Raw genomic sequence first — 27,829 nt, 5'->3', positions numbered from 1 at the left:
CCTTCAACATAAGTGAACAGTAGAAACACAAAATAAAAGGAAACTCTTTGAGCTGTTTCTGCACACATCTTTCCTACTTCACATCTCAATGTGATGTTGGTACAAACCACAGTGGTTTGGGCTGTGAGGTCTTTTTGTCTTTGGGTGTGTGTGTGTGTGCGTGTGTGTGTGTGTGTGTGTGTATACATTTAGCTCATACATCTTGGGAAAATCACATTTCTAGATCCAAGCTTTCAGAAAGCCGAATTATTCTGAAGCAGCGGTTTCTGTACTGGGGGCTGAGGTGGCTCCCTCCATAGGACATTTGCCAATGACTGGAAAACAGTTTGGGTTTCCACAGCTGGGGGAGGCTGCTCCGGCCAGCTTGTGGGAGCATCCTGGGGACAGCCGTCAGGACAAGGAACCATCACCCTGAATGCTCATAATACTGAAGCTGGGGACCTGCTCTGAGGGAAGAGACAGGGAGTTGAGCAGAGACTGAACAGAGAACCAGCTCTGCTTCCCCCCAATCCAGCAGCCTGCTGAGGACAGGAAAGCAGCACTGATGTCCCTGGAGGGTCTAAACATCCTCTCAGATTTCCTCTCCCTCCTTCCTAGACATCCAATGGGCCACCATAAAGTTAACAGCTGTCAGACATCACCCATTAAGGACCAATTTGCTTGTTCATTACAAATTGTCAGCTCAGTTAAAACTCCAAGGATGTGGGCGGCGCCAGCCCCATATACTGGAGGTGGTAGGTTCAAACCTGGCCCCAAACTGCAAATGATAATAATAATAATAAATTAATTAAAAGGAAAACAACAACAACAACAAAAAAACTCCATGGATGTCAGAGTGGTGATTTTCAAACTTTTTTCCTGGCAGGGCACGGTGGCTCACTCTGGGAGGCTGAGGCGGGCAGACTGCCTGAGCTCACGAATTCGAGACCAGCCTGAACAAAAACAGAGATCCTGTCTCTTCTAAAAATAGAAAAAGTGAGGCAAGGGGATCACTGGAACCCGAGTTGGAGGTTGCTGTGAGCTATGACATCACAGTACTCTATCCAGGGCAACAGCTTGAGTCTCGGTCTCAAAAAAATAAAATAAATAAATAAAAATAAATAAAACTGGGCAGTGCCTGTGGCCAGTGAGCAGGGCGCTGGCCCCATATACCAAGGGTGGTGGCCTCAAACCTGGCCCCGGCCAAATTGCAACATAAAAATAGCCAGGCGATGTGGCGGTTACCTGTTGTCCCAGCTACTCAAGAGACTGAGGCAAAAGAATCACCTAAGCCCAGGAGTTGGAGGTTGCTGTGAGCTGTGTGACGCCATGGCACTCTACCGAAAAAAAAAAAAAAAAAAATCGAAAAAACTGAGGCAAGACAATAGCTTGAACCTAAGACTGAGGTTGCTGTGGGCTATGCCTGGCGCCAAGGTACTCTACTCAGGGTAAGACTCTGTCTCAAAATAAAATAAATAAATAAATAAAAACAAACATTTTTCCTAACCCAAAGTTTTTTTTACTAAAATAAAACCTTACAAGGAACCCTAAGACAAACAGAGCAGTATATTAGTGAGAATTTATTTCATAATTGAAATTTGTAAAAAATAAAAAAAATCAATGTTGTCGTCAATCAGAATTTCTTTCTTTCTTTTTTTTTTTGTAGAGACAGAGTCTCATTTTACTGCCCTCGGTAGAGTGCCATGGCGTCACACAGCTCACAGCAACTTCCAGCTCTTGGGCTTATGTGATTCTCTTGCCTCAGCCTCCCAAGCAGCTGGGACTATAGGTGGCTGTCGCAATGCCCAGCTATTTTTTTGTTGCAGTTTGGCCGGGGCTGGGTTTGAACCCACCACCCTCGGTATATGGGGCCAGCGCCCTACTCACTGAGCCACAGGCACCGCCCCATCAATCAGAATTTCAAGGATGCTTTAGTCAACACAAAACTATGAAATCAAAAACTAAGGTGACAGTTATAATCTTCTATCAACTTGAGCATCTTGGTTTTTTCTCTTTTTTTTATTATTTGATGGCACCATATCAAGAAAATCTAGCCCAGGTGCTGAGGCTCACACCTGCAACCCACACTCTGGAAGGCCAACTCAGGAGGCTTGTTTGAGCTCAGGAGTTTGAGACCAACCTGAGCAAAAGCAAGATCCTATCTCTATAAAAACAGAAAAACAAGGCAGGCATTGTGGCAGGTGACTTCAGTCTCAGGTACTCAGGAGGCTGAGGCAGGAGGATCACCAGAGCCCAGGAGTTTGAGGTTGCTGTGAGCTATGATGATACCATGGCACTTTAGACCCAGCAACAGAGCAAGACTTTGTCTCAACCTTCTCCCTCCCAAATAAAGAACAGTTTTAAGTGGCTAAGGAGCTAAAAATAGAGCAGCTTTGAAGGGTTTATCTTGCCATCTTGGAACTTAAGTTTTCACCTAAGTGAAGTTGGTGGGAGAATGTCATTCTGAGCGCAAGCAAGCTACCCTGGCAGGCCAAGTCAGGGGATTTGGGGGTCAGTGCTTGGTGGCCAATACATTTAAGCATTCACGATTTTTATCACAGATGTTCCTATGAACTTGGTATGGAATTTGAGCCACTGAGATTTACTGGATATCGAAAACACCTCATTCGCTTGAGGATCACACCACCAGAGTCTCCATGTGAAAAGGACAGACCAGAAGCGCCAGCCCTGGCTGATGGGCTTTACATCTTAAATGCTCTAGGGGAGCTGAATAGATTAAACTGCACTTAGGATCTAAAGAAACCATGTCAGCACATTCACTGCCTCAGAGCCAATGTATGGCAGGGTGTCAAGTGATAATTTATCACACATTCAAAATGCCACACACAAAAGCTATCTATAAAACAGAATCATTTGTAGCCCCTTAATATCTTACAAAACGCTCTAAAATGTCCTCCAACCCCAGGGGAAGCCAGTTAGAATCAATATGAGGTTATGGTGCACGATCCATAAAGGAGTAAATGGAAGGCACCCTGGAATAGGAAAAGGACAGGTAGAAGGTAAAGCGTGAGAGGAGTGGCCGTCAGCAACGGAACTTCCCTTTACGCCCTGAAGTCCACGGCTCACACTCCTTCTCCACACTGGGTCACCTTGTTGTTTGAAAAAGGATTTCCAAGGGCGCTCCGGGGCCCCAGATGCACGGGCCCTGGCAGGGGCGTTACCTTCAGACAGCATGCTCAAGGCTTCATCAGAAGTCTGCCCGCCCAGTCTCGACTCCTTCCTGCAAGTGGGGCTTTTGGGAGGCTCGTGGGAGCCCACGGGAGCTGGGTGAGGCCCCTCATTAGCCGAGGTCGTCAGTGACTCCCACTGGATCTCCCTCCAGGGGGACTGAAACTCCAGGCTGCATCCTGTCCAGCCGTGGAATGCCAGGGACAAGAGGAATCCTTGGGCTGGATTCAGTATCCCCTGTGGGGACAAGAAACACACGGGTTGGTGTGGCACGGTCAGAGTCAGAGCATGCAGGGGTCAGAGTGGTAAGCGCCACTGCCACACAGAGCCCGGACAGTGGCGTCCTCGTGCAGCCAGGGCACCTCTCCCCGCCTGCTGCTCTCCACCCTGCCATGCCAGCTAGAATTTCATTAAGAACAGTTCTCGAGGCTAAAAACGAGTCTGGGAACTGTTCCTCCACTCGTGCGGGGTAAGTACACGTACAGTTGACCAAAGGAAGCAGGTGAAACTCCAAAGCCGGGGACCAGGGCCAAGGCTGTCCTACTTGAAAGGCCTGGTGAATGAGGTTTTCCCCCAACTCAAAGCAACACAAACATCGATCCTGTGCGGCACTGAGTGCACCCCCCCCACCCCAGCTCATGCATGCGTTTCTTATTATCAATGTCATATAATGAAGACATATGGGAGCCTACCCGTGGTGCTGCTTCTGGTCTGCTGTCATTTCATGCGTTTCCAGCCAATATCTTTTGTTACATACGTTTTCATGTATTTGCAATTGGCATAACATTTTCCACTTAATTAATACTAGAGATTTCACAATCATCATTTTAACAATTCCATCAAGATGAAGAGCCATATTTATTTAACCATTCCCTTTTATTTCTTTTTTTGAAATTTGGGTTTCCCACTATGCATTACAATTATGGGGAACACCAGCAAGAATATCTTCATCTCTGCATGCTCAGAAATATTCCTTCAAGTTAAACACCCTGCTATTGTGAGACTATGACGGAAAGGTTTGGCATGCTGCATCAAATTGCTTTACCAGGGTCATACGATTGAGTAACCGTGAGTCTAGCTAGCTGGTACCCCATGGCCAGACGCAGGCAGACTAGAAACCTAGTCAACTCATTCTACATACTGAAATAATATGTTGTATTTCTAAGTCATTCATTTTCTCTTTCTTTTTTTTTAAAGCAAAAATCTGAAATCTAGATTGACCTACCATAATAAACCATGTAGTCCTGGCTGCATTTCTAATGCTTTTCAAAGAGCCTCCATTGTTTGCATTTCAAGATAGAATAAAAGGCTTTCGTTGATGATAATTCAACAACCAACTGTTAGGAAGAAAATGGCCACAGGTAACGAGAACATGCAATAAAATTCATTTTTAAATGCTGGGGTTAGGGAACATTTTCTACCAAGACCTAAAAGTGCTAACTCTACTCAGTGGGGAGATGACCACATCAGCAGTAAAAAAAAAACTACAAGGAACCATCACGCTAAGAATTTATTTTTAGTATTTTTTTTTATGTTTTATTATTATTATTTTTTGAGACAGAGTGTCAGTATGTCGCCCTGGGTAAAGTGTTGTGGCAACACAGCTCACAGCAACCTCCAATTCTTGGGCTCAAGTGATTCTCTTGCCTCAGCCTCCCAAGTAGCTGGGACTACAGGTGCCTGCCACAATGCCTGACTATACTTTTGCTGTTGTTGTCATTTTTTGTTTAGCAAGCCTGGGCCGGGTTCAAACCCGCCAGCCCTGGGGCATGTGGCCGGTGCTCTAACCACTGCGCTATGGGCACTGAGCCCACACTATGAATTTAATTAAAAAAACATAAGTCCTTCTCTCACTCTAAAGCAGAGACCAGCAAATCCTTCCACAACACCACTTCAGAGTGTAAGGTTCTGACACTGTATCATGTAACCCAGAATTCATTCTTTGTTTGAGAAGTAAGGTAACATTTTCATGGACACCAAAACCAACCTTGACATTTTATGTTGGAATTTTTCAATGTTATCCTAGGTGGATTAGTGAAATTTGAAATGATGAGCTGGGTGCATTATTAGCAGGAGATAATTCACACCTCTTCTAGGATGGTGTTCATATAGACCTCCACATACCAGGTGAATTATTAACACCACTGGGCTTGCCCTGTCCTGCTAAGTATTGATTTACCACAGTGTCCCATACTCTGATTTCAATCTTTTTTTTTTTGCATTGGTTACAGGTCAATTTTCACAGGTTCTACCTGAAGCATTTGGACAGGATACCAGTGGCGGGGGACACTGGGCCTGTCCTCTCCTCTTGCAAACTGAGCCACTGGAGAGGTGGTTCCGGGGTCAAGAGGGGGGCCAACGAGTGAACTTTGAAAACATGACACAGGGCTCGGTGCCTGTGGCTCAAGCAGCTCAGGCGCTGGCCACATACACCTGAGCTGGCAGGTTCCAATCCAGCCGGGCCCATCAAACAATAATGACGGCTGCAACCAAAAAAAATAGCCGGGCGTTGTGGTGGGCGCCTGTAGTCCCAGCTACTTGGGAGGCGGAGGCAGGAGACTCGCTTGAGCCCAGGAGTTGGAGGTTGCTGTGAGCTGTGATGCCACAGCACTCTACCAAGGGCGACAGCTTGAGGCTCTGTCTCAAAAAAAAAAAAAACATGACACAGGACTTTATTTTAGTTAACCCCAGCCATGAGTCAAGATGCCAAATGCCCACAGTTGGGGCATTTCAAAACTAAACCCAGGCGTTCATGTTCTAGGGGCTTTGTATATAGAATTTGAAATTTGAATATTTTTCCAGAAATTCCTAAATTTTGCACTTGCTACCCTGCCGTCCATGCACTTCCTCAAAGGGGCCTAGCAGGGTCTCACAGCTTTCCTGGAAAGGCAAAAAGCAAGTTGTTTGCATATCCCTCCCCTCCAGCAATTAAAAAAAGAAAGAAACAAAGAAACAAAGAAACCAGGGGAAAGGTTACCAGATCATTAAAACCAACATTATTTTGAAAAATCGGATGTTGATCACAGCTCCCATCTTTCATTTTCCGTGTAAATGCCTTGTCTTCCTTTCAGCAAAGAGGCCACTGCAAAAAACAGAGAGGACCATTTCCAGGTCCGCAGAAAAAGCCAGCTAACCAGAGCAGAGCAGAGGGGAGCTGGGTGCACAGCCAGAGGCCTGTGGAAAAGGGAGTCACTGACACCCACTCCTCACAGCTTCCAAGCTTTCAGTCCCACCAGCTCTTAAGGAATGTGTGTTTATAAGTGTGAGTCATACGCCCAGCCTCAGTCCTCTTCCTATAAATCATTTTAATGTGTTTGATACACTTGAATCATTGCTTTTTATGCAATTTTATAAAAGTTGTACTACACTCAATATGCTATATTTAAATGTAGATATGAAAGATTCATTCAAAGAGCTGCAATAATTTCCCATTATTAGTGATAGAATACTTTATTTTTTTAAGACAGAATCTCACTCTGTCCCCCTGGGTAGACAGCCAAGGCTCTCATAGCTCATAGCAACCTCAAACTCTTGGGCTCACGAGATCCTCCTGCCTCAGCCTCCTGAGTAGCTGGGACTACAAGTGGCTCTCATAACACCTGGTTTGTTTTTCTATTTTTAGTAGAGATGGTGTCTCACTCTCAGTCAGGCTGGCCTTGAACTCCTGAGCTCAAGCAGTCCGCCTGCCTTGGCCTCCCAGAGTGTTAGGATTACAGGTTCGAGTCACTGCACTCGGTCTGATAGAGTACTTAAGCCATGTTTTTAAAAAGTTCTACAATCCACAATGGTTGACCCTCAGAAGGCGTTTGGCAGCTCGAGCAGGCTGGAAGCTCACTCCAGGTACACTTCCTTAGGCAGTGGTTGGGGTTGGACAGTAGGTCCCCAGCCAGCCAAGAGGTAGAGGTGTCTCCCCAGCTTCTTATCCAGCTCTGACCTCAGCCTTTGACTCACTGCCTGTGCTCTGCATCCTGCCCCTGCCTGTCTGAGAGAAGGTGCAGGCCAAGTGCACCCCGGGACTCGAGCCCCCTCAGTCCACCCCCCTTCCCCTGCCTCTCCTTCTGTTCCTACGGCACCTTCACAGTCTTGCAAGGACTGTCCCAAGCAGACAGGATGAGCCTGGCACAGAACGGAAAAGTCAACTCGTCGTGGTCTTGAGCAAACGAATGTTAGCAAGGCTTGCTCATGTTCATTTATTAAACCTGCCCACTCTCTCCAGCTCTATTCCACATCTCTGGAGGATGTCAAATGATGTCAGCCATCATGGATAATTCCAGAAGGCCAACATTTGTCAATATGTGAGCCAAGGCAAGGGGCTGTACCCGGTGGCCATGCACTCAGAGAATGGCCCGCCATTTACCTGCGGTCACCGTCTTTTGGAACAGGATGGGATTGGCCACCAGCACAAGCAGCAGTGGCAGGTAGGAGGTGACATAGTGGGGGATGGCATGGTCCAGGCCCTGAAAGAAAATATTACCATGAGAATGTGACCACCTCTCACTCCCTACCATAGGAATGTGACCACCTCTCACTCCCTACCATAGGAATGTGACCTTTTGTAACTGTTCCAGAAGATAGCTCCCCGAGCTAAAGCGAATGTTTATTGTTAAAGCAAATATTTGACTGTTGATCTTATCTTAAGACAGTTGAATAATGAACCAGAGTTCTTCTTATCTGGTTAGAGCCCCAGCTATGTCTATTCCCTCTTACTTTATGATTAGAGCCCCTGCCATGTCTGCTATTCCGCCTACTTTGTAGTTTTTGCCTTTATAAGCTTGTAAAAACTGCTGTGCGGGGCTTGACTCCTCGGCTTCTAAAAGAGTTGTGGGTCAAGCCCTGGCATGCAGGAATAAAAATCCTCTTGCGTTTTTGCATCAAGCGACGTCTCTTGCGGTTGATTAGGGTGGGCAGAGTGGGGGGTTCTGCCCCAAGTCTTTCATTTGGGGGCTTGCCCGGGATATAACGACCACCCCTCACCTGCAGAGTCGACCTTGGAGGTAAGAAAGGGGTACCCCGAAAACTGTCTAGTCTGTGTCTTCAGTCCTTTTATTTGACTTTGTGTGCGCGCTTTCGATTTCGCAGCCGTTCGGCACCTCGTGAGAGTGGCCGGACAGTGGTCGGTAGACGTGCCCGGAGGACCACAGGCTGAAACCCTGGGGGACGCCCCAGGAATTGAGGAGAACCAGGGACACCTGGTTGTCTCCTGCTGTAAGGGCGCTGGTCGAGTCTGGTTGTTCCATCAAAAATTACGGGAAACGCGCCCGTCTGATTCTGTTATAGGCTTGTGAAGGACCAAGTGTGGTAGGTGGGTCCTTGTACCTGTAATATTTCTGTTATTCCTGTTATTTGTGTTTCTGACATATCCACTGATGATGGGACAGACTGTGACAACCCCTCTGAGTTTAACTCTAGATCATTGGACTGAAGTGAAAAGAAGAGGTCGTGATCTGTCAGTAGAGGTTAAAAAAGGCCCATGGCAGACTTTCTGCTCCTTGGAGTGGCCTACTTTTAACGTCGGCTGGCCCTCAGGAGGAACCTTTGACTTATCTCTTATTTTTGCTGTTAAAGAGATTGTTTTTCAGAGAGGACCGGGAGCCCATCCGGATCAACAACCTTACATCATAGTCTGGCAGGACCTGGTGCAGAATCCGCCCCCCTGGGTTCGGCCGTGGACTGCCACATCCAGGCCCCCATCTAATCCTCAGGTGCTCGCTGTCCAATCTTCCGGTCCCAGAAAAGGGGGCGACAGTTCGGACCCCCCTAAGAAGATCTACCCGGAAATCCAGACTGATCATCTTCTCCTCGACCCTCCACCCCCTCCTCCCCCATACCTCCCGCCTTGGCTCCTGTCAGGGGGCAGGGAGGACCAGCATCGCCAGATCCGGCGATTGCCCCCTCTGCACCCCCAGGGGAACCTTCACTGGGGCCCGCACAAGGTACCAGGAGTCACTGCCGGGGAGGAGTGTCTCCCGACACTACTGTTGCCCTACCCCTGAGGGCATACGGCCCCCCGCCGGTGGCAACAGATGAGGGACCACCTCCTCTCCAGCCCCTCCTGTACTGGCCATTTTCTTCCGCAGACCTGTATAACTGGAAAATTAATCACCCCCCTTTTTCAGAAGACCCCAACGCCTGACTGGGCTGGTAGAGTCCCTGATGTTCTCTCATCAGCCCACATGGGATGACTGCCAGCAGCTCATACAGACTCTCTTCACTACTGAAGAGAGGGAGAGGATTTTACTAGAAGCTAGGAAGAATGTACTCGGGGCGGACGGGCGTCCTACCCAGCTCCCCAACATCATCGAGGCTGCCTTTCCCCTCTCCAGACCAGACTGGGATTTCAACACGGCAGAAGGTAGGGAGCGACTGTCAGTCTATCGCCAGGCTCTAGTGGCTGGCCTCCGTGGGGCGGCAAGATGCCCCACTAATTTGGCTAAGGTAAGAGAAGTAATACAGGGGGCCACAGAACCCCCCTCCATGTTTCTTGAGCGTCTAATGGAAGCTTTTAGGCGTTACAGCCCATTTGACCCTGCCTCTGAAGGACAGAGGGCTTCCGTGGCTATGACTTTCATAGGGCAGTCAGCTGTAGACATTAAAAGAAAGCTGCAGAGAATTGAAGGATTGCAGGACTATACCTTGCAGGATTTAGTTAAGGAAGCTGAGAAAGTATACCATAAAAGAGAAACTGAGGAAGAAAAAGAGCAGAGAAAGGAGAAAGAGAGAGAAGAAAGGGAAAATAAGAGAGACCAAAGACAGGAGAAAAACTTAACATGGATTTTGGCTGCAGTAGTAGGGGAGAAGAGCCAGGAATAGACCCAAGGTAGAACTAAGAAGTCAGGTAGCCTGAGCAACCACATCCCGTTAGATAAGGATCAATGTGCCTACTGTAAGGAAAAGGGGCACTGGGCCAGGGAATGTCCTAAAAAAAAAAAAAAGAAAGAACTCTCCAAGAAAGTACTGGCCTTAGAGGAAGAAGAAGATTAGCGGGGACAGGGCTCGGAACACCTCCCCGAGCCTAGGGTAATACTTAAAGTGGAGGGGAAGCCAGTTGAGTTCCTTGTAGACACCGGAGCTCAACACTCAGTCCTACTTGAACCATCAGGACCCGTCTCCAAGAAAAAATCCTGGGTTGTAGGGGCCACAGGGCATCAGCAGTACTCATGGACTACCCGAAGATCAGTAGATCTGGGAGTGGGATGGGTAACCCACTCGTTCTTAATTATCCCTGAGTGCCCTGCGCCGCTCCTTGGGAGAGATTTACTCACCAAAATGGAAGCCCAGATCACCTTCACTCCTGATGGCCCAGAGGTAACCCAGAATAAGAGGGTAACAGCCCTGACCATGCGTTTAGAGGATGAACATAGACTCTTTGAAAAGCAGCGGGAGAAAGGGACTAGTCTCGTAAATGACTGACTAGAAAAATATCCTGGGGCATGGGCCAAAACTGCTGGAATGGGACTGGCCGCAGAAAGGCCGCCTATAGCCATAGAACTCAAAGCTACTTCCACTCCTGTGGCAGTGCGCCAATATCCTATGACTAAGGAAGCTCAGGAAGGAATTAAGCCTCACATTCAGCATCTCCTACAGCTGGGCATACTAGTAAAATGCCAGTCACCATGGAACACGCCCTTATTACCCGTCAAGAAACCCGGCACAGGAGACTATCGCCCCGTGCAGGACTTAAGAGAAGTAAACAAGCGGGCGCAAGACATCCACCTCACCGTGCCTAACCCTTATAATCTGTTAAGCTCTCTCCCTCCGAACCATATCTGGTACACTGTCCTGGATTTAAAGGATGCCTTCTTCTGCCTCCAACTACACTCCTCTAGCCAGAACATCTTCGCATTTGAATGGAGAGACCCGGACTCTGGAACAACGGGGCAATTGACATGGACCCGACTTTCACAGGGGTTTAAGAACTCCCCAACCATCTTTGATGAAGCCCTCCACCAAGACCTAGCTCACTTTCGTGCCAGCCACCCTCAGATAACGCTCTTACAATATGTAGATGACTTACTACTAGCTGGAACAACAAAAGAAGAGTGCTATCGGGGCACAGAACTGTTGCTAGAAGAACTAGCCCGCTTAGGATATCGAGCCTCTGCTAAAAAAGCCCAGATCTGCCAGAAAGAGATAACGTACCTGGGTTACACCTTAAGAGGAGGGCAGAGATAGTTAACAGAAGCCAGGAAGCATACTGTGACTCAGATTCCAGTTCCCCGCTCGCCCCGCCAGGTGCGAGAATTCTTAGGAACTGCGGGGTTCTGCCGCTTATGGATACCGGGGTTTGCTACTCTGGCAGCTCCCCTCTAGCCTTTGACCAAGAAAGGCACTCCCTTCAAGTGGGGTGCCAGCCAACAGCGGGCCTTTGACAACATTAAAAAGGCATTATTATCAGCCCCGGCCCTGGCTCTACCAGATGTAACAAAGCCCTTTGTCCTACACGTAGATGAGAAGAGAGGAGTGGCCCAAGAGGTGCTGACGCAGCCTTTAGGGCCATGGAAAAGACCGGTAACATACCTCTCCAAGAAATTGGACCCCGTTGCTGGTGGTTGGCCAGCCTGTCTGAGGTCTGTGGCGGCAGTAGCGGTACTGGTAAAAGATGCAGACAAATTGACTATGGGGCAGAAGTTGACAGTCATTGCCCCCCATGATTTAGAAAGCATCATCAGACAGCCCCCTGACTGGTGGCTGTCTAATGCCCGCATGACACATTACCAGAGTCTCCTATTAAACGGAGACAGAGTCCAGTTTGGCCCGCCTGTCATCCTCAACCCAGCTACCCTATTACCTGATACCTCTGTCCGGAAAGATGTATTACACACATGCCAAGAAGTACTGGCTGAGGAAACTGGAACTCGGAAGGACCTCTGTGATCAGCCCCTGCCGGATGCCCAGCTGACCCGGTTCACTGATGGGAGCAGCTCCATAGTAGAAGGTAAAAGGGTGGCCGGGGCGGCGGTAGTGGACGATAAGCAGACCATCTGGGCAAGTAGTCTGCCTGAAGGGACGTCGGCCCAGAAGGCCGAGCTGGTCGCCTTGACCCAGGCCTTACGTTTGGCAGAAGGGAAAAAAGTTAACATATACACCGATAGCAGGTATGCTTTTGCTACGGCCCATGTTCATGGGGCCATTTACAGGCAGCGAGGACTGCTGACTTCAGCAGGAAAAGAAATTAAACACAAGGAAGAAATCCTAAGTCTACTGGAGGCTGTTCACCTCCCTAAGAAAGTGGCCATTATCCACTGCCCTGGGCATCAGAAAGGGGGGTCCAGAGTTGCCGAGGGAAACCAAAGAGCCAACCGAGAAGCTAAGCTAGCAGCTCAAAGGCTCAACATCCTGCCGCTATATGAAAACACTTTAAGGCCTAGCCTTAAAGAAATAGCACCCCCCCTTGTCAAACACTTTAAATATTCGGAGCGGGATCTCGAGAGAATGAACAGATTAGGCCTCCACTTAGAATCCCCAGAGGGGATCCGAGAAACTCCGGAAAGAAAAATCATCCTCCCTGAAGAGCAGGCGATCACCTTTCTCAGACAACTTCATAAATTAACTCATTTGGGCCCCAAGCATCTAAGAACTATTGTTCAGTCCTCCCCATACTATATTATGGAATTAAGTAAACTCGTTGACACAGCTGTAAAAGAGTGCAGACCTTGCCAATTAGTAAACACCCAGCCTAGCACATTACCTCAGGGAAGACGACTCCAAGGAGATCGTCCTGGGAGCTACTGGGAAACAGATTTTACAGAGATTAAGCCGGCCAAATACGGATACAAGTATTTGCTGGTGTTCATAGATACTTTCTCAGGATGGGTCGAAGCTTTTCCTACAAAAAGGGAGACTGCTCAAGTCGTAGCCAAATTAATATTAGAAGAAATTTTTCCAAGATTTGGGCTACCCAAGATAATCGGATCCGACAACGGTCCCGCTTTTGTTGCCCAGGTTAATCAAGGTTTAACCAAAATCCTGGGGCTTGAGTGGAAATTACATTGTGCTTATCAGCCCCAAAGCTCAGGGCAGGTAGAGAGGATGAATAGAACCCTAAAAGAGGCCATGACTAAATTATCCTTAGAGACTGGCATTACTGACTGGACAGTCCTCCTTCCCTTTGCCCTGTTCCGTGTGCGCAACACCCCTAGCACTCTCAAGCTGACCCCCTTTGAAATCCTATATGGAGCTCACCCCCCGCTTGTTGCCATGCAGCACCTCCCTTCCCCAGAATCTTACTCCTCTCAATCTCTATACACCAGATTAAAAGCCCTTGAAACTGTGCAAAAGGAGGTGTGGAGCCGGCTGATCGAGGCCTACAAGCCCGGGGATCTGCAAATACCTCACCAGTTCCAGGTTGGAGATTCGGTGTACATCCGGCGCCACCGGACAGCCAACCTTGAACCACGGTGGAAAGGACCATACCTAGTGCTGCTCACAACCCTGACGGCAATAAAAGTTGATGGCATCGCAGCCTGGATCCACGCATCTCATGTCAAACCAGCACCGCCGCCAGACTCCGGGTGGAAAGTAGAAAAGACGGACAACCCCCTCAAGCTCCGCATTCGCCGCAGTAGCCCTGCTCCTGCTGAAACAACTCCCAGTGATAAGTAGCTCCGGTCCCAACCCCCATGCCCCCCAGAGGTTAACCTGGCAGGTTCTCTCTCAGACTGGTAATGTAGTATGGAGTACTACAAAAGAAGACCCTCCTTGGACCTGGTGGCCATCCCTCACCCCAGATATTTGCGCCTTAATAGCAGGGCTAGATAATTGGGATATCTCCGATGAGACCTTTAAAGAGGTTCCATCAAGGCTTGATCACCATTTAACAAAGCGCTCGCTTACCCAAGGCTCCACATCCCAAGGCCAGTACGTTGCAGACGCCCCTGGCTGTGGCAACTTGCCCACCCAGCGCCGGATGCGACAAACGGAGTTCTATATCTGTCCCCGGGTCGGGAGAACGATAAGCCAAGCCAACAGATGTGGGGGGGAAGAAAATTTCTATTGTAAACAATGGGAATGTGAGACGACTGGGCAGGCCTTCTGGCACCCCTTCTCCTCTTGGGACTTAATAACCGTAAAGAGGAGCAGTACCGGAGCAGGGTCAAACCCCCTAAATATTTCCTTCACGGAGAGGGGGAAACAAGCCCGAGATTGGATAAAAGGAAGAACATGGGGATTCCGTTTCTATATGTCAGGGTGGAATAAAGGATTTACCTTCTTCATCAAATTAAAAATAGAGACCCCCGTCGCTGTCCAGATAGGACCCAACATCGTACTCTCAGGACAGCAGCCGCTTATTTCTCCCCGTATGCCCCAGACTCCGGGGAGCACCCAATTTACTGAGGCCAGCACAGCCCCATCGCCTGCGAAACTGTCTCCCCAGGTAACATCCCCGGAGACTCCAAGCACCGGGCAGAGACTTCTTAACTTAATACAGGGGGCTTTCAATGTCCTCAATACTTCCAACCCTAATTTTACCGAATCTTGCTGGTTGTGTCTAGCCTCAGGCCCGCCCTATTATGAAGGGATCGCCTTCTCAGGTATCTTCCAAAATACCACCTCCCATAATTCCTGTGACTGGGGATCCAAGATCACCCTTACAGCAGTCTCTAGCCAAAGCATTTGCCTAGGCACGATCCCTGAAAATCGCCAGCATCTGTGTAATCAGACCATTAAAAGCCCATCAACCACTACCAATTATTATCTAGTGCCCTCTAAAGGAGGATGGTGGGCTTGCAGCACCGGGCTAACCCCGTGCATTTCCTCATCAGTGTTTAACTCCACTGCAGACTACTGTATCCTCGTACAATTAATACCTAGAGTTATCTGTCACGAGGCGAGTTCCTTCGAGGCAGAATTCGATCTCGGACCCCGTAGACAGAAGAGGGAACCAGTCTCTATTACTCTAGCTGTCCTGATGGGTATAGGGGTGGCGGCCGGAGTAGGAACAGGAACGGCTGCGCTTGTCCAGACCCCACAGTATCTTGAAGAACTGAGAACAGCTGTAGATGAGAACCTAAAAGCCATAGAACAATCAATCACAAAATTAGAAGAATCACTAACATCCTTATCTGAAGTAGTATTGCAGAATAGACGGGAACTCGATCTCCTGTTCCTAAAAGATGGAGGGTTATGCGCTGCACTAAGAGAAGAATGCTGTTTCTATGTAGATCACTCTGGTATGGTAAAAGACTCCATGTCTAAACTCAGGGAGAGACTAGAAAAAAGACAACGAGATCGGGAGGCCCATCAAGGATGGTTTGAGTGTTGGTACAGCCGATCACCTTGGTTCACCACTCTCGTTTCCAGTTTAATAGGCCCTCTTATTATACTGCTTCTAATTCTTACCTTTGGGCCCTACATTTTCAACCATATAGTCACCTTCGTCCGGGAGACAGTGAGTGCTGTACAAGTATTAATGCTCAGAGAGCATTACCAGTCTCTCCGCCGGGACAATAGCCATGAGAATGAATACATAGAGCCAGAAGTTCCATGATTAGAACTTCCCAAAAAAACAAATGGAGGAATGAAAGAAAATATTACCATGAGAATGTGACCACCTCTTACTCCCTACCATAGGAATGTGACCACCTCTCACTCCCTACCATAGGAATGTGACCTTTTGTAACTGTTCCAGAAGATAGCTCCCCAAGCTAAAGCGAATGTTTATTGTTAAAGACAAATATTTGACTGTTGATCTTATCTTAAGACAGTTGAATAATGAACCAGAGTTCTTCTTATCTGGTTAGAGCCCCAGCTATGTCTATTTCCTCTTACTTTATGATTAGAGCCCCTGCCATGTCTGCTATTCCCGCCTACTTTGTAGTTTTTGCCTTTATAAGCTTGTAAAAACTGCCATGTGGGGCTTGACTCCTCGGCTTCTAAAAGAGTTGTGGGTCAAGCCCCGGCATGCAGGAATAAAAATCCTCTTGCGTTTTTGCATCAAGCGACGTCTCTTGCGGTTGATTGGGGTGGTCAGAGCTCCGGGCAGAGTGGGGGGTTCTGCCCCAAGTCTTTCAGCCCCTCTCACGCCTGAGGGAGGAAAACCAGTCAGGCTCCTCAGAGGCGAGGCTCCTCAGAGGCGAGGCTTGGCTAAAATACATCTGGAAGCCCAGATAAGAGGATGAGAACGAAAGGGGAAATAAATCAATCTGCTTCTGACTCTGCCCAGAGGAAATCTGACTCATTTCTCTGTGTCTGGAACAGCAGGGAGCAGGGCAGACCCGTCACGTTTCTGCCTCGTAACCCCCCAAGCATTTAATGGTCCCTGCGGGGAAGAGGTAAGAAAGGAAAAACACTCTGGATGGTGGGTTCTCTTCAAGGGGAAGCCAGAGTTCAAGTAGACCACGGCTCAGTGAGTAGGGCGCCGGCCCCATATGCTGAGGGTGGTGGGTTCAAATCCAGCCCCAGCCAAACTGCAACAAAAAAAAAATAGCCGGGTGTTGTGGCAGACACCTGTAGTCCCAGCTGCTTGGGAGGCTGAGGCAAGAGAATCGCGTAAGCCCAAGAGTTAGAGGTTGCTGTGAGCTGTGTGATGCCACGGCACTCTACCCGAGGGCGGTACAGTGAGACTCTGTCTCCACAAAAAAAAAAAAAGGCAGGGGTAGTTTTGGGAAGAAATCAGCCAGGTGAGATGACAGAAAGGGAGGCAGAGGGGTAATTCTTGGTTTCTCTGTACCACCTGCTTCTCTGATGTGGACATGGATACACATGGGTCTGGAACAAACCAGGACTTGAACGCGGGGCCCCCAGGACTGTGAGGCCCCCTAAACACCCAGCTCACCCCATACACAAGGACTCCCTGACCCCTTCCCAAAGTCCCCTCCACACCTAATCTCCAAAGCACCTAATCTGGGTGCACCAGTCTGAAAGCTTAGCCCCCTCCAGGGGTCCTGGTGGGAATTAGACAGCAGAGCAGATGACTACCATCCCCGCGCGCGCGTACTTAGCATTCTTGGAGGATCTCTATCACTGATCTTAGTCCCTCCACACAGCCAGCCCTGCTTCCCCCAGGGATTTGAGGCTGCGGGCCTTCCAGTCGGGGCAGGCAGAGTGTGGAAGACATAAGCACTTCACACACATCACACACGGGGCTCTCTGACCGCACATGACCCTGGCAGGCCAGCATTTGCTGCCTCCCTAATGATCCCGTAACTCTCCGAGACGCCCGCCAAATAGCAGAAACTCCATCTTCTTGGGATTTTAACTGCAAAGATCAGCTGTGTGGACAACAGTCAGGGCACTGAGAGAAAGGACTCCCTTTTACAATCAGGGAAAAGAGAAGTAACTGCACACACTGGAGAGAGGAGTGAGCTTCAGGAGGAAAACAAACATTTCTTGGCCAGCTCCCTGCAAAGCCCTATGGAGCCGACTCCAACGCACTCTGCCTCCCACATTGTAACCCGTTCCAGAGCAGAGCAGCCCTTCCCCAGGAGGGGGTCTCAGCAATGCAGGGTCTTGCAGAGGAACCAGGGCTTAGTGGGAGACCCAGATAACCAACACAGTGGCACACTGCAAAGGGCTGGCCTGCTGGAGAGGACAGCAGCTGTCCTCGCAGACCCCAGCCTTGGTGCAGACTGAGCTGGGGAGCATAAGCCAGCAGCAAGGCCAGGGCTAGAGCTCGCCAAGGCCTGGGTGCAGCTCCCCACCCCTCCCCCCACGGGATGGGAGTCCTGCAAGCAGCATCACGTGGGTGAGTGTGAAGCCACCCCAGGGCAGCAGTCTGCACCCCAGTTTCCACGTCCAGGCACACAAGGGTCCTCCCAGGCCCCTTCGGTTCTCTCACTTCCATTTTCGTAGAACAAAAGGGGACTTTGAATCGAGGCCTGTTCTAGGATCCCAAGTGCTTTTTTACTACTTAAAACCTGTATATCCCACACCCGGAACCAGAATAATGGTTTAAATTTTAACTTTAAATCTGTTTTAATGACATTTCTTAGGATTGGGATTAAAAGAAAAAGTATTCCTGTGCCAAAGAAAACAGCTCAGTACTGTAAGGCTCTAGAAAGGAATGTGCAGCTGGACCCCCCCCCCCCCATACCTGCAAAGCCCAGCCTCTGCCCTGGACTTGCTCTGGACGACCAACCACACCCCCCAGCTGTAGCCTCTTAATGGCCATCAGCTCCACCCACGGCTCTGGAACAAGCTGCCTCTCAAAAGAGGAGCTGCAAAGGCTCTGAACCCACACTCTCAGCCCTGGCTCAGACCATCAGCTGGGAGGTGGGGCCTGCTCTCCAGGACCCCCCAAGCACCTGTCTTATTTGTCTGCCCGGTGCCTAATCCTCCTTGATGGGAGAGCCCATGTCACACCCCACAGACAGCCATCCTAGTGCTGGAAACCTGCCCCTGCTCTTATCCTGGGACGGTGTCTGGAGATTTCTCATGATGGCAGGTCCCAGGAGGCCACACTGTGCCCAGCATCCCCACCATCTATCCTGCCTTGGGAACGCTGAGTTTCAAAGTGAATTCCCACACACTCTCCTGGGGGTGGAGATGGCTTGGTGACTGCCTTCAGCAGCTTCTGAAGGCTCTGCCTGACCTCTGATCCACAGTTCTCAGACTGCCCTGTTGGGTCCCATCCATCACTGCCAGCCCCACCTCCCTGCCACAGGTGTGGCCGAAACAGTATGAGGCATCGTCCAGTGACAGAAGGGGCAGCACTCTCCTCCCAGCTTCCCTGGGGCACTCCAAGGCCCCTCTTTTCTCTGCATAACTGGGTGCCTATGATACCTCCAGTATGTCAGAGCTCTGATCCCTCTAACACTGGTTGAAGGGTCCTTGTATGCTTTGGGGCCAAGGCCTTATCAAGGCCAAGGCTGCTTGTTGTCTACTGAAAGCCAGTCTCCTCTTTCCCCTCAGTAACATCATCTGGATGTCATGGAGACCTACATCATGCTCAGCTCACAGAGTATAATTTCTACATCCTCCAGCACCAGACTGTAGCATGAGACCAAGTTCTAGCCAATAATAAATAAGTAGCATTATGCAAAACACACAAGGCGCTGCTTAAGGCCGGCTAGGGAGGAAACTGGCTCCTGTTCCATTGTCCTCTTCCTCCAGCCTATGGCCTGGAATTCAGGTCTGATGGCTGCACCTTCAAAGCACTCCCCTTGGAAGCAGGGTGCACTGGCTCACACCTATAATCCCAGCACTCTGAGAGGCCAAGTGGGGTGGACTGCCTGAGCTCAGGAGCTCAAGACCGGCCTGAGCCAGAGCAAGATCTTGTCTAAAAATAGTTGGGTATTGTACCGAGGGCAACAAAGTGAGACTCTGTCTCTAAAAAAAGAAAAAAGTTGGGTGCTGTTGCAGGCACCTGTAGTCCCAGCTACTGGGGAGGCTGAGGCAAGAGGATGGCTTGAGCCCAAGAGTTTGAGGTTGCTGTGAGCTATGATGTCACAGCACTCAACCCAGGGTGACAAAGTGGTCATCTGGTATGTACGCTGAGTTTAAACAGCCAAGCACATAGGGTCATGTATTGTATGATTCCACTGATATAAAATGTCCAGAATAAGTAAATGCCTACAGATAGAAAGTAGATTTGTGGTTGCTAGGGGTTTGGGGGGGAATGTGAGGGATAACTAATAAACCATATAAAAGATTTTGAAGGAGATAATTAAAATGTAACATCAGATGTTGGCTATGGCTACACAATCCTCTGAATATACTAAAAACTACTAGATTTTCAAATGGGTGAACAAAAAAGCAAAATAAGGCTCCAACCAAAGGGGACCTGATTCAAATGGACCATGAACTTGGTGGGGGGAGCATGGGGAAAGATGCTTCTTGGACTTGGAGTCCTGCCCTGCCACTGTCCAGCTTCTCTTTGTCACTGAAGTTCTCTGTGCTGCCGCTTTCTCAGCACACGCATACATCCCAAGTGTGGTAACAGCCAGCATCTGCTCAGAGCCTCAACACAGGCACTGGGCTTAACCACTCACACAGGTTATCACGTTTACTCTTTCTGGCAACCTCCTGCATGGGCCCCTGTGATGGCTGAGAAAACAGGTCTAGAGACTTTTTTTTTTTTTTTTTTGGAGAGACAGAGTTTTACTTTATGACCCTTGGTAGAGTGCCATGGCATCACACAGCTGACAGCAACCTCCAACTCCTGGCCTTAAGCGATTCTCTTGCCTCAGCCTCCCGAGCAGCTGGGACCACAGGCGCCCGCCACAACGCCCAGCTATTTTTTGGTTGCAGTTCAGCCAGGGCAGGGTTTGAACCCACCACCCTCCGTATATGGGGCCGGCACCTTACCAACTGAGCCACAGGTGCCGCCCTGGTCTAAAGAAGTTAAACACATCTTGCCAACAGTTACACCACTCGTGGGTGACTGGGCAGGAGTTCAAACCTACCAATGCCCCAAGTTACTAACCACTGTATGATTCCCTGCCAAGCAGCGACCTCCACCCCCAGCATTCTTGGGTTCCCCAATATAGCACAAATAGATCATTTCTTGAACCTTTGTGTACAATCAAACATTGCTTATATTCACACCCTTCTTTTTCAGTATTTGTCTAGTTCCAAATATTTAATTTGCTGAATGATTTGTTTTTAAGGTTTTACCTTTTTTTTCTTTGCAGTTTCTGGCCAGGGCTGGGTTTGAACCCAACACCTCTGGCATATGGGGCCAGTGCCCTACTCCTTTGAGCCACAGGCACTGCCCTGTTTTAAAGGTTTTAAAATCCTCAGAATTTTCTTTTTGTTTTTTTTAGTAGAGACAGAGTTTCACTGTACTGCCCTCGGATAGAGTGCCATGGTGTCACACGGCTCACAGCAACCTCTAACTCTTGGACTCACGCAATTCTCTTGCCTCAGCCTCCCAAGCAGCTGGGACTACAGGCGCCCGCCACAACGCCCAGCTATTTTTTTGTTGTTGCAGTTTAGCCGGGGCTGGTTTTGAACCCGCCACCCCCAGCATATGGGGCTGGCGCCCTACTCACTGAGCCACAGGCGCCGCCCAATCCTCAGAATTTTCAATCTGCCATTGGCCTCTTATAAATATTGAGCTGTCATGGCTGTTTCTAGATAAAGGGGCCAGCAGGGAGATTCTGACTGACAGCGTCTGCCCTGCCGCCAAACACTCTGCTCAGTGCTGTCTCCAAACTTTTCCTCATAACATGGATCTAGGGCAGAAATCCTCCCTCGTTTCCTCCGGGAATACCTCAGTCCTGCTGATCTCCGGATCACCAGGTAAGCATCCACTGCATAGCAAAACAGCCACCAGAAGCAGGTGCTGTACCACAGCTGTATCCACATCTGTAATCAAGAAGAGTCCAGCGTCACAGCGTCTGGAACAGGCACCAGCGGCCCAGCCCACCCGGGAAATAAAACAGCAGATGCCTCTGATGCCAGGAAGCAGCCCTGCCAAGTTCTTGGGACACGTGTGCATGCAGGCCATGGAACCAAGAGGGGTGTGTGGCCTGGGTGTGTGAGTCCCGTCTGTCAGGCAGATCTCACTAAGGAACTCCGTCTGCTGGTCCACCGCAAGAGCAGCAGGAGAGGTTCTAAGATGTGCGGTTTATTGTGGCGGGCGCCTGTAGTCCCAGCTACTTGGGAGGCTGAGTCAAGAGAATTGCCTAAAGCCCAAGGATTTGGAGGTTGCTGTGAGCTGTGTGACGCCACAGCACTCTACCGAGGGCGATAAGGTAAGACCCTGTCTCTACAAAAAAAAAAAAAAAAAGATGTGCAGTTTAGAGTGGTGTGAGCGTTCACAGGGGCTTTTTTTTTTTTTTTTTTGGCTGGGGCTGGGTTTGAATCCACTACCTTTGGTATATGGGGCCGGCGCCCTGCTCCTTTGAGCCACAGGCGCCACCTCACAGGTGCTTTCAACTACAAGCCTTTTTCCACGAATGAATTAACATGCACAGGAAAAACTCACAATGTACTTTCAAGTAGAAGGAGAAGAGGGTATTAGAAGCCAGATCAAGATGCCTCCCTATCATGGGCTGAGACAGATGCGTCATGGGAGGGGAGAGGAGCTAGGACGCTGGTACCACAGTCAGGGGTCAGCATTAGTGTGTGGACGTTTGTACCTGGCACCATTGTCTGAGCCCCAGTGAGGGAATGGAGCATTACATGTCTGTGTGTGTGTCTGTATAATGTATACTTCCTTACTTATTTGCATATTCTATTTAATCTTTTGAAATGTTTTGTTTTTTTTCCGAGACAGAGTCTCAAGCTGTCGCCCTCAGTAGAGTGCCGTGGCACCACAGCTCACAGCAAACTCAAACTCCTGGGCTTAAGCAATTCTCTTGCCTCAGCCTCCCAAGTAGCTGGGATTACAGGCATCTGCCACAAAAACCAGCTATTTTTTTATTGTAGCTGTCATTGTTTGGCAGACCCGGGCTGGATTCGAACCCGCCAGCTCTGGTGTATGTGGCTGGCGCCCTAGCTGCTTGAGCTACAGGCGTCGACCCTAAATGTATATTTCATTAAGCAAAACACATCCAGTATATTGAGAATGTTGTGTTTTTGCCACCAGTTTTGACTGTGGCTCTCTTTCAGGCAAGGTGCATATGTGTGCTGAGGGGCTGAGGTGGGGAAACAGCACTTCCAGTCCCCCGGAAGCTTTGGTAAGGCCCCAGCAGCTGGCTGCGTTCCTGGTCCTGGATCTGGGGCAGGGCCTGAGAATCTACGTTTCTCACAGACTACCTGGGTTGCCGTTGCTGAACTTTGAGGCCCACAACCCACCAGGAAGCACAGACAGAGAAGAGGGCAGACGAAGCATGCAGGCTTACCGCACTCCCCAGGCAGAAGGCAGCAGGCCAGATGTCTGTCCTGTTCACATCAGAGATGCTCTCTATGAAATCTGGGTATCCTAACCACACTGTAGACCGGATTACAATGCCTAAGTGAGAATTAGATGGTACTCTGTGTCTGATCCTAATTCAAATCTAAAAGTCACTTAGCCAGCTCTGGTGGCTCATGCTTGTAATCCTAGCACTCTGGGAGGCTGAGGTGGGCAGACGGCTTGAGCTCAGGAGTTCCAAACCAGCGTGAGCAAGAGCAAGACCCTCGTCTCCACTAAAAATAAAAGAATAAGCTGGGCACTGTGGTAGATACCTGTAGCCTCTGGAGGCTACTCGGGAGTCTGAGGCAAGAGGATCACTTGAGTCCAAGGGTTTGAGGCTGCTGTGAGCTATGACGCCATGGCACTCCACCCAGAGTGACAGAGTGAGTCTCTCAATAAATAAATAAATAATCTAAACCCTATTTGTTGCTTTATAAAAATGATGAACAGGGTTGGCGCCTATGGCTCAAGCGGCTAAGGTGCCAGCCTCATACACCTGAGCTGGCGAGTTCGAATCCAGCCCAGGCCCACCAAACAACAATGATGGCTGCAACCAAAAAATCACCAGGCGTTTTGGCGGGCACCTGTAGTCCAGCTACTTGGGAGGTGGAGGCAGGAGAATCCTGAGCCCAGGAGTTGGAGGTTGCTGTGAGCTGTGATGCCATGGCACTCTGCCCAGGGCAACAGCTTGAGGCTCTGTCTCAAAAAAGAAAAAAAACATGGACAGATGGATAGATAGGTAGGAGTGAGGAGGTAGGGAGGAAAGAATGAAGGAAGATTGAAAGGAATGAAATAAGGGAGAGAGGAAGGAAGGAAGAAAAGGAGAGAGGGAGGAAGGAGGGAAGGAAGGAAGGAAAAAGAAAAAGATAAATGCATTGGTGTGTGCAGAGAGAAGACTGAGTCACTCAGAAAATAACTCTTAGGGTAGCAAAGCAAACCTAGGCACTTTGTTTTAATTTATGGTCAGCCACGGACTCATCCCTCATTTCTTTGTTTACTTGGCATTGCAAAACCATTGTGTGAGCCGGGCATGGTGGCTCACACCTGTGTACCTAGCCCTTGAGCTCAGGAGTTTGAGACCAGCCTGAACAATAGGAGACCCCCATCTCTGGGGTCTCCCAAAAAACTTTATAAAAATAGAAAACAAGCCAGTCTACTCAGGAGGCTGAGGTGGGAGGATCACTTGAGCCCAGGAGTTAGTTTGAGGTTGCTGTGAACTCAACCTTTTATTTTGACTCTGTCTCAAAATAAAATAAAATAATAAATAAAAGCACAATTTGGAAGTTTTAATATATAGTTTTTTTTTAAATGCATTTAAGATTTTCATAAATTAGCTCTCAATAATTTGTTTCTAGGGCTATGCCTGTGGCTCTCTTGACTGAGGCAAGAGAATCCCTTAAGCCCAAGAGTTTGAGGTTGCTGTGAGCTGTGACTGCACAGCACTCTACCGAGGGCAACATAGTGAGACTGTCTCAAAAGGAAAAATAAAAGATAAAAAAAAAAAATTCCTCCTGCATAATGCTATATAATTTTCAGCACATGGCACTCCTCTGAGCTTAAGGAGTGAATTTAAACTCATTCAAATCTCTCATCTTTCAGTAAGGGTACTGACCACGCTGCCTTCTCCTGACTTCTGCTTCTGCCCACGTGCCCACAATATCCTGACCTCACTTCTAAAGGCTATAGAAGTATTATGTGATAGCCATTAAAAGATGTTTGGGCACATCTTTATTTCCAGATATTCAAGTCACAGAAACTGAATTACTGAAGATACTTACAATCCAAAGTGATTCAGGAGATTGTAAAAAATACCAATTTTGACTGAATTATACTATACCAAAATGATTTTATCAGGAATATATCCTGATAAATGATCCTGATAAAATCATTTTGGTACAGTATAATTCAGTCAAAATTGGTATTTTTTACAATCCCCTGAATCACTTTGGATTGTAAGTATGCCCTATTCCTAACGCCTGAGGTTGCACAGCATCATTTGAAGTCAAGGTTCTTGAGTGTCTCCAATCAAGTCTGTGTCACTCTTGGCTTAGGAACAGACAGGACTGGGCCTTGTGACATGTAACCACCTGTGCCCAGACACCTGCTCAAGGTGGGATACAAGGAGCAGTTAGCAGATGTTTTAGAGCTCTGCACTGACATCTAGATGGACGAAGGACATGAAGCCTGGGATTTGCTTCAAACTCACCCAGTGAGTAGCGTGAAGAGGGGTGTGGGTGAGGCTGGGTGATGGGTGCAGGAAACTTCGTTATACTTGCTCACATATAATACACTACATTTATGTATGTTGGAAATTATCCAAAATGAGAAGCTAGACAAAATGGCAAAACCTAGCTTAGAGGTCTGCAAGAATTGTCATGCTACAGTTTAAACCAGATGTTGGCAAACTTGTTCTGTAAAGGGCCAGAGTGTAAATAATTGGCTTTGTAAGCCACGCTTTCTCTATCCAACACTGACCCTGCCTTCCTGGGACAAAAGCAGCCCTGGACAATGGGCAAAGTCACACGTACGCCATAGCTGTGTTCCCATAAAACTTTATGGGCACTAACATTTAAATCTTACATGGAGTCACATGCAAATAGATGTATTACTTTGTTAAAAAAAAAAAATCTTAAAATGCCTGTAATGCTAGCCCTGTGGGAAGCTGAGGTAGAAGGACAGCTTAAGGTCAGGAGTCCGAGTCCTGGTCTGAACAAAAAATAGAAAAATTAGCCTGGGTGGTGGTGAATGCCTGTGGTCCCATCTACTCAGGAGGCTGAGGCAGGAGGATCACTTGAGCCCAGGAGTTTGAGGTTGCTGTAAGCTGTGATGACACCACTGCACTTTAGCACTGGTGACAGAAAGAGACCCTGTCTCAAAACTAAAAAAACAAATAAATAAATAAATAAATAAAACTCTTAAAATCTAAAACTATTCTTAGCTCCTGAGAGGCAGTAGACAGGCATTAGGGCTTGTCCTGGGAGCTGCAGTTTGCACCCATGAGGTGTACAGATCAAATCTATAAAGTCTGGACAGGAAGGGTTTCAGGTTTAAAAAACACTCTTTAAAGACTACACAATGCAAAACAGCACACACACACACACCGTGTTAACTGTTGGTCTCTCCACGCTGCAGTTAAGCAAAACTCAGTCTCCTTGATTGCACTATCTTAAGTTTCATTACATCGAACACAATAAAGTTATTTTTTAAAACTCCACGTTCACGGGGCATGAATTTTACCGATCTTCTTGCTTTGCAAAAATCACCTTGTCGTCTGGCGGGATCCCTAGGGAATAGCCTCCAGCTTCCAGTACGTGGATGCCCGGTTCCACCCGCGGGCCGCGCGCCCTCCCCGGACACCCAACAGATTCTGGCCCTCGTGGGACCCGACAGGTCCCAGCCCGCGGGCCACGCCCTTACCCAGACAGCCGAGCACATCGCAGGCGGTGGCCGCGCGCAGGATGCGGACCGAGGCGGGCGGAGAGGTGGCGGGGGCCCCAGCGCCCGCGTGCCGGCCCGCGGGCAGCAGCTGCAGGAGGCCGAGCGCCAGGCGGAGCGCGCCGCTGCCCAGGCACAGCGCGTGGAACGCCCGCGGTTGGAAGCTCAGCACCAACTGCGTGGCCGCGTCCCTGGTGGGACAGCAGAAGGTCCCCAGGCGCGGGGAAGCCATGGGCCCTGCTAGGGGACGTGGAGCGAGTGCGGCAGGCCGGCTTGGGTCAGGTGCTGGGCGGGCTGGGGGCGGCATCACGCGCCCCGGGCCTCCTCCCCTTCACCCCAACCCCCCTGCGCTTGAAGTGAAGGCGCCAGGCGCCGTGGGGGCCCTGGGACCTCTGCAAACGCCACGAGACCTCACGAGGGTGAAGCTTGAGCGGGAGGAGGAGGGGGAGGGGTGGGAAAGAAGGGCAGGGAGGGGAGAGGAGGAGGAGATGGGAGGGGAGGAGGAGAGGGGAATGGAGGTAGGAGAGGGTGGAGTGGGGAAGGGCGATGGGAGCGGAGGGGGAATGGAAATGGAGGGGGGAGGGGAATAGAAATGGGAGTAGGGGAGAGGAGGGGAGGGGGAGAGGAGAATGGAGGTAGGAGGGGTGGAGTGGGGAAGGGGGATGGGAGCGGAGGGAGAATGGAAATGGAGGGGGGAGGGGAATGGAAATGGGAGGAGGGGAGAGGAGGGGAGGGGGAGAGGAGAATGGAGGTAGGAGGGGTGGAGTGGGGAAGGGGGATGGGAGCGGAGGGGGAATGGAAATGGAGGGGGGAGGGGAATGGAAATGGGAGTAGGGGAGAGGAGGGGAGGGGGAGAGGAGAATGGAGGTAGGAGGGGTGGAGTGGGGAAGGGGGATGGGAGCGGAGGGGGAATGGAAATGGAGGGGGGAGGGGAATGGAAATGGGAGGAGGGGAGAGGAGGGGAGGGGGAGAGGAGAATGGAGGTAGGAGGGGTGGAGTGGGGAAGGGGAATGGAAATAGAGAGGAGGGCAGTGACGGGAGACGGAGCAGAGGGGAGAGGGGAGAGGGATGTCTGGAAGCTCTGCCCTCTCTCCAGTCACCAGAGCTCCCGGTGCTTTAATTCTCAGGCATCAAGACCCCCTAACCTGCCCTCTTACTAGAAATGCAGGCCTCATGAGCCAGATCTTTCCTATTTAGGATTCTGACATCCTGATTTTGAGGCCGCTCAGGCACCAGAACGTGTTGACACACTGTGTCTGATGCTCACGAATGCCTGTAAGCAGGGATTGTTGTTAAAATAGTGCAGTGCTTGTTTATAGACTCTGCAATTCTTGGAAACAATTTGGCAGACGTAAGAGTTTCCTTTAAAATTAAGATCTCTTTTTAATTTTTAAATGAAATTAAACACATAATTTGGAAGAGACAGAATCTTGCTCTGTTTCCTGG

The 27,829-nt window shown here is 49.3% G+C and overlaps 1 pseudogene; it reads right to left on the bottom strand.

Annotated features, from left to right (window-relative positions):
• LOC128579181 (G-protein coupled receptor 143-like) overlaps nt 1-26,615 on the bottom strand; it is a 33,304-nt pseudogene extending 6,689 nt beyond the window's left edge.
• Between the last annotated feature and the right edge of the window lie 1,214 nt (nt 26,616-27,829).

The sequence above is a fragment of the Nycticebus coucang genome, chromosome Y (assembly GCF_027406575.1).
Source record: "Nycticebus coucang isolate mNycCou1 chromosome Y, mNycCou1.pri, whole genome shotgun sequence".
In the NCBI taxonomy this organism is placed as follows: Eukaryota; Metazoa; Chordata; class Mammalia; order Primates; family Lorisidae; genus Nycticebus; species Nycticebus coucang.
This window is presented reverse-complemented; position numbering and strand designations above follow the sequence as displayed.